The sequence below is a fragment of the Gossypium raimondii genome, chromosome 12, assembly GCF_025698545.1.
Source record: "Gossypium raimondii isolate GPD5lz chromosome 12, ASM2569854v1, whole genome shotgun sequence".
NCBI classification, from domain to species: Eukaryota; Viridiplantae; Streptophyta; class Magnoliopsida; order Malvales; family Malvaceae; genus Gossypium; species Gossypium raimondii.
The window spans coordinates 25,249,933-25,256,786 of record NC_068576.1 but is presented as its reverse complement, the minus strand read 5'-3'; the positions used below and the strand labels follow the sequence as shown (position 1 = coordinate 25,256,786).

Sequence of the window (6,854 nt, the reverse complement as noted above, 5' to 3'; positions counted from 1 at the left end):
ATTTAGTGGACTCCCTACTAAAGCCTTACGATTACATTTAAGACTCTTTCTAGAAGAATGTGATTCAGTCAAACAATAGGGTGTTCATGAAGATGCCTTGATACTTATGCTATTCTCGTATTCTTTTAGAGATTGTGCAAGATCATGGCAAAATGTTTTACTGTAAGGAACAGTGGCATCATGGAATGATCTTTTCAGAGATTCTTGCTATGGTTTAACCCTCCTACTATGAATTTGAAGTTGAGAAATGATATTACGGCTTTTCAATAGATGGAGGATGAGATGTTATATGAAGTTTGGGAACGATTTAAGGAGTTAATTTGGAAATGTCCGATGCATGGATTCCAGCACTAGACTCAAAAGGAGATGTTTTACAACGGGTTGAATGTGCACAGAATGATGGTAGTTGATGCGTCTGCCAAAGGTACGTTGTTGGACAAAACTTATAAAGAAGCATACGAGATCTTGGAAAAGATTACCAATAACGATTGTCAGTATTCGACCACGAGAATTACCACGGGTAAGAGAGTTGGGGGTACCATCGAGCTTGATGTAATCACTTCGTTAACAGCCCAGGTATCTTCTCTAGCTAATATGGTTAAAACCATGAAAAATCCAATTGTAGTCCATGAGATAAAATTAGTAGAGTTGTCATGTGTTTATTGCGGGGAAAATCATGTGTTTGACGAATGCCCATCAGACCTAGCGTCAGTACACTAGCACCTGAAGATCAAGAGAAGACAACTTTCTTTTGTATTCAGGCAAATGCTGTTCGGGTTATGCAATGCCCCAACAACTTTCCAGCGCTATATGATGGCCATATTCTCGGACATGGTGGAAAATTTCCTTGAAGTTTTTATGGATAACTTCTCTATGTTGAGAAATGACTTTGAAGATTACTTAAGGAATTTGGAGATGATTTTATGACATTGTGAAGAAACGGATCTAGTATTAAACTAGGAGAAATGCCATTTCATGGTCCGTGAAGGCATTGTCTTGGGATATAGTGTATCATGTCGAGGAATTTAAATAGACAGAGCAAAAATAGAAGTGATTGAAAAATTACCACCACCCACCAGTGTTAAGGGTATTAGAAGTTTTCTAGGACACACAAGATTTTACAAATGATTTATCAAGGATTTTTTAAAAATATTTAAACCCTTGAGTACTTGAACAGAAAAAGCCTTTTAATTTTAATGATCAATGTTTGCAGGCTTTTGAGGAACTCAAGAAGCAACTTGTAGCAGCACCGATTGTGGTTGCTTCAGAATGGACATTACCCTTTGAACTCATGCACGATGCCAGTGATTATGCTATGGGAGCAGTGTTGGGTCAAAGGAAAAACAAGGTACTACATGCAATATATTATGCTAGTAGGACATTGACAGAGGCTCAGCTTAATTATACCATTACGGAGAAAGAATTACTAGCAATGGTCTTTACATTTACCAAATTCTATTCTTATTTAGTAGGAACAAAGGTCATAGTCTACCCAGATCACTTAGCTATCAAGTACTTGGTACAGAAGAAAGGTGCCAAGCTGAAATTGATTAGGTGGATACTCTTGTTATAAGAGTTTGATTTTGAAATTAGAGATCGAAAGGGAACTGAAAATCAAGTGGTTGACAATTTGTCAATAATAGAATCGAGAAATGAAGATGAAAGCAAGAAACTTATTAAGGAAGAATTCCCAGATGAGCAATTGCTCATTGCCAAGGCATTACCTTGGTATGCCGACATAGTAAACTTCTTAGTAAGTGGTGTAATGCCACTTGACTTCAATGCTCATAAAAGACGAAAATTTCTTCACGATGCCTAACAATACAATTGGGATGAACCATTACTATTAAGTATTGTGCAGATCAAATAATTCGAAAGTGCATCCCCAACGATGAGATGCATAATATCTTGCAACATTGTCACTTAGCCCCATATGGAGGACACTTTGGAGGAATGAAAACAGTTGCCAAGGTACTCCAGTCAGGATTCTATTGGCCAAGTTAATTTAAAGATGCTCATGAATTTTATAGGCCGTGTGACTGTTGTTAGAGAGTAGGAAATGTGTTTAGGAGACAGGAAATGTCGTTGCAAAGTATATTAGAGATTGAATTGTTTGATGTATGGGAAATAGACTTTATGGGTCCATTTCCACCATCTGTGGCAAGTCATGCATACTTTTGGTAGTAGACTATGTTTCTAATTGGGTAGAAGCAGTAGCCCTAGCCTCTAATAATACTAAGTCAATATTGAAAATTTTGCATAAGAATACTTTCACACGATTTGGTACACCAAGAGCCATTATCAGTGACGAGGGATTCCATTTTGATTGCAAACTAATGGCCAATGCCTTGCGTAGGGGTGAAACATAGAATTGCCACGACATATCACCCTCAGACAAATAACCAAGCTCAAATGTCTAATAGAGAAATTAAACAAATTCTGGAAAAACTGGTGAATCCATCTCGAGAGGACTGGTCTACTAGATTGGATGAAGCTCTATGGGCATACTAAACTGCAATTAGAACACCATTAGGGATGTCACCTTTTAAACTTGTTTACGGTAAGCCATGTCATTTACCTGTTGAACTTGAGCATAAAGCATTTTGGCAATTAAGAAGCTAAACTTGGATTGGGTTGCTACTATTTGTTTACTCCTTCAAAATTGTCATCATTATCCCTTTTTATTTTCTTCAAGCTGTTCACGTTTCCCACTTCTCACAAAGTTCACATTTTTACAGTTTTCTCATCTTCAACCTCTCTGCTATTTGTTTACTCCATTATTTTTCTTTTTTGTTTCCCTAACTTTTTCTTCATGGCTCGTGTAAAGAGTGCTTCTAAAATAGCAGAATCTTCGCACGTTGGCGCCCAGCAATTAAAGATATTTTTCAATGCTATTGCAGGCACAAGAAAAGTTCAACTGGAGCAGATTTTATCTACACCCAGGGGATGTTGTGGGTAAATTGGTAAGATAGTTTTACGCTCATATAAATTCCCCAGATTCTCCCCTAATTTATGTGAGGGGTAAATCAGTGCCATTCGACGAAGACCATATTAATTCCCAATTCAACATCGAGGAGGTTAGAGATGAACATCTTAAATTTTCCAAGAATATTACACCCAATCGGTTGGCAAAAGTATTGGAAGATTCATGCGTTGAAGGAACACAATGGATTATTTCAAGCTAGGAGTGTTACACGGTTGAAAGAGTTGCATTAAAACCAATTGGAAAGGTGTGGTACCACTTTTTAAGGAGTCGTCTTATGCCGTCTACGCATAACACAATTGTTTCGAAAGAAATAATGTTGTTGTTGCATTATATTTTACAAGGAAGACAGATAAATGTAGGGAAGATTATCTTCCAAGAGGTCCATAGGTGTGCTGATAAGATTGCCGAGAGTTTGAATTTTCCCTCATTTATTTCTTCCCTATGTAAGATGACAAATGTGCCTTTAGTTGATGCTGAGGACGTTACCCCAAATAAGGGTGGGATAATGCAAGCAAATTTTGCTAACCTACGAGTAACTAATTTTGCCACAACATCCCAGCAGAGTCAAGCTTCCCCTACCACACGTGTTCCACAGCAACATCTCCCACCTCTCATGACTAGAAAAATCTTGACTTCTCTAAAGCAGTTAGAACAAAGTTGTCTCTGTTTGAGGTGAAACAATACTAGATGATGGAAGAGTTGGAACAAAGCAACAAACGCCAGTCTCGATATTGGTCATTTGTGAAAGATAGGGATTGGCATTAATAAGATCCCTACAGAAAAAATTTTCGAGACCTATGCCAGAATTTCCTACTTTCCCAGCTATTTTGCTCTCGTCTAATGAGTGCGAAGAAGAGCCAGTTCAATCCGCTGCCAGAAATGACTCCATGACTGAAGGAGCCACTACAGATAAAGGAAAAACTATTGAAGAGGAGTTAGAAAAGTCAACTCTGACGAACTAAAGAAGGATGTAGAAGAAGGAAAGTAAGAAAAAAATGTCCCTATCATTGCACCAGCTACTACCATTGAAAAAGGTAAAACTCTTGTACTGACATCTTCAGCCACTTTTATGACTACACAGGTTCAAGAAGTTGATCAACTGATTGATGAACTAACTGAGACTGACAAAGAAGGTGAGAAAGTTGACCTACAGAAAAGGTATATGTGATACAAAGTCAGTGCTCGTAAGTCCACAAAAAGAATTGAATGAAGTGCCAATGTTCCAGTCCAAGAAAGTTAAGTTTTAATTTTTCTCTCATACATTGCATAAATTTTTTTTCATTTGTATGCATATTCATATTTGTTATATACTTTTCATGATTTTACATGCATTGAGGACAATGCATCCCTTAGGTTTGGGGGTGTATTGTGCATCTAGGTTGTATTTTGTATTTAGTATGTTCATTTTGGTATATGGGATATTTTTCCATGACATAATAACTATTGGAATACTGCTTTGTCTATAAGAAGTACAATTTTTCTTTATGATGTTCGATGATGAGCTTAAATTTTTTTCTCGATATACCTAGAACAAGTAACAATAGATTGGGTGAAGTTAGCTTAGGCTAAGTTGCTTGGAAATTGATGTCTAAAAAATGAAATGTGCCACACTTTGTTTTTTTTTGGTTATTTGAAATATAGTAAGTATCTTTTAATGCCCTTAAGGATTTTTGAAACCAAACATTAGTTAAATTACTACGACATTTTTCTTAAATAAGTATGCACTCCAATGCTTATAGTTGCTAAGTAGGTCAGCATCACTCTGTTTGTTCCATCGTGCTGTTAATTAGAAAGAAGGGTCTAAGTAAGAGTGTGATATAATTTTGGGGGCATTCCGTTGTAGCAAAGGACTGAATAGCTAAGGAGGTAGTTGTATGCTCCATCCATATTTTTAATTAAAGGCCTTAGCTTCATGAGTGACTTTTAGTTTAAATTTTGACATCATGAGGTACTCGGCAATTCGGTGTATGCTTCGTCATGATTGTCAAGTCAAAAACATTTTTGTGATATGACTAAATCCCTTAATATGGTTTCCATTAAAAAAATAAAAAAATAAAAAAAGAAAGGAAAAAAGAATAATAAATATATGAAAATATGAAGAAATATATTTTGATATGGGCTTAAAGCAAGTGACTTCTGTTTAGGTAACGAATGAACTAAATGAATAAAAAGATATTCGCTATAGGATGAAAGAAAGAATCCATGGGTACTTAGGAAATTTTATTTTTAAGGAGATATTTTTGCATTACTTGTACTGAACAAACCTTTTGACATTAGAATCAGTTTTAGGAAAAGAGAATATTGCTGAGAACAGAGGTATAAATTGTTTTTTGAATAGCTAGGCAGTACAAGAATGTTTTTTTTTGCCAAGGCAAAATGGGTGCATTTATACATTTAGGTGTATTTTGCTTGAGGACAAGCAATAACTTAGGTTTGTGGGTGTGATAACTCTTGAAAAGAGTTATATTTCATGCATTTAGACCTAGCTAATTGCTTGTACTTAAGTACATTTTGTCGCATTTTAGGACATTTTAGTTAGCATTTTTAATATTGAATTAGGACTTGGATTGTGTTGGAATTAGGTACTTTTAATCGCTTGTGATGGAGTTTTGTGTGTGTTGGTATGGCAAGAACAGGTTTTAAAATGAGGAAATAAAGGGGTGAAGTTTTGTTAGGGCAAAAGTGCAGACAGTTTTCCAGCACGAATGCTGTGGTAATGCCAGGAAGACCAAGTCAACATTTTCCGCACAACAGTCCTAGTTCAAATTCAAACTTGTACCAAATAAATCCCTATAAAATAGGAGAAGCTATTCACAAGTTTTTAGCCGACCCTAGCCTAATCTATTTATAAAAGTCGATGAAGGGGACCTCACAAATGACAGAAAAAAGTGGGAGAGATCCTTTGGTGTGAATAAGGGTTCGACTGTGCAGTGGAAAAGAAGTCGAAGGTAGTCCTTCTTAGCAATCACAGGACGTTGTGCTGGCGAAGTGTGAACTAGGCAAGCGAAATCTGTTTCCTGAAGTTCTTCTATTATTTCCATGTTTATTTTTTTCTTACATTTTATTCAGATAATCACTCTCATTATGGCTCTAACTTTTGCCATAGCATTTCCAATTATTCATCAATGCCATCTCTAGCATAGATCATTCTTTTGAATTATCACTGCATATTGACCTTAGTTTACCATAACATCTTATTCAACGGTTTTTCCATAACATTAACCATATTACAATAACTTGACAAATTTTGTGTCTCAATCCGATCCTCGTGGGAATGATACTCGATCATCACTTTATTACTTGATCCAACGTGTATACTTGCACAAAACACATATCATTTCACACGCGACAATGACAATAGTTGGGGAAAGGGGAACTCGTGCATCAACTGTAGGGTGAAGGGGAAAATAGGCTGATTTTAAAATTTTGGTATATTTTCTTTTGAGGTATTCTCAACTTTGTTTTAATGTCTATGTACAACATAAGGACTCATACTTGAATGTTCTATAGCTATTAAATACCTTTAGCTATTAGAACTCAACTTTTTCACTTTACACGATTCAATCCTTTTTACCAAATTAAGCATGCAAACGGTAAAATTTCTTAACGAAATTTTTATATGATGCCATTATCATGCTGTAGGCTTTAAAATAATAATAAAATAAAATTTTTTGATGTCAAATTTGTGATCCCGAAACCATTGTTTTGATTTCACTGAAAACGGGCTGTTACAACTCTCCCCCTAAGAAATTTTCATCCCCTAAAATCTTAATAGAAAATAGATTCGGATATTGTTTTATCATAGCTTCCTCGGGTTCCCAGGTGGCCTCCTCTATCTTGTGACGTTGCTAAAGAACCTTTACTAAAG

At 35.9% G+C, this 6,854-nt stretch overlaps 1 non-coding gene across 1 annotated transcript; it reads right to left on the bottom strand.

The window, feature by feature from the left end:
• Window positions 1-237: 237 nt before the first annotated feature.
• On the bottom strand, window positions 238-344 carry LOC128035743 (small nucleolar RNA R71). Its single transcript, XR_008192293.1, has one exon. It is a non-coding gene; the product is annotated as a small nucleolar RNA R71 (small nucleolar RNA).
• Window positions 345-6,854: the final 6,510 nt, after the last annotated feature.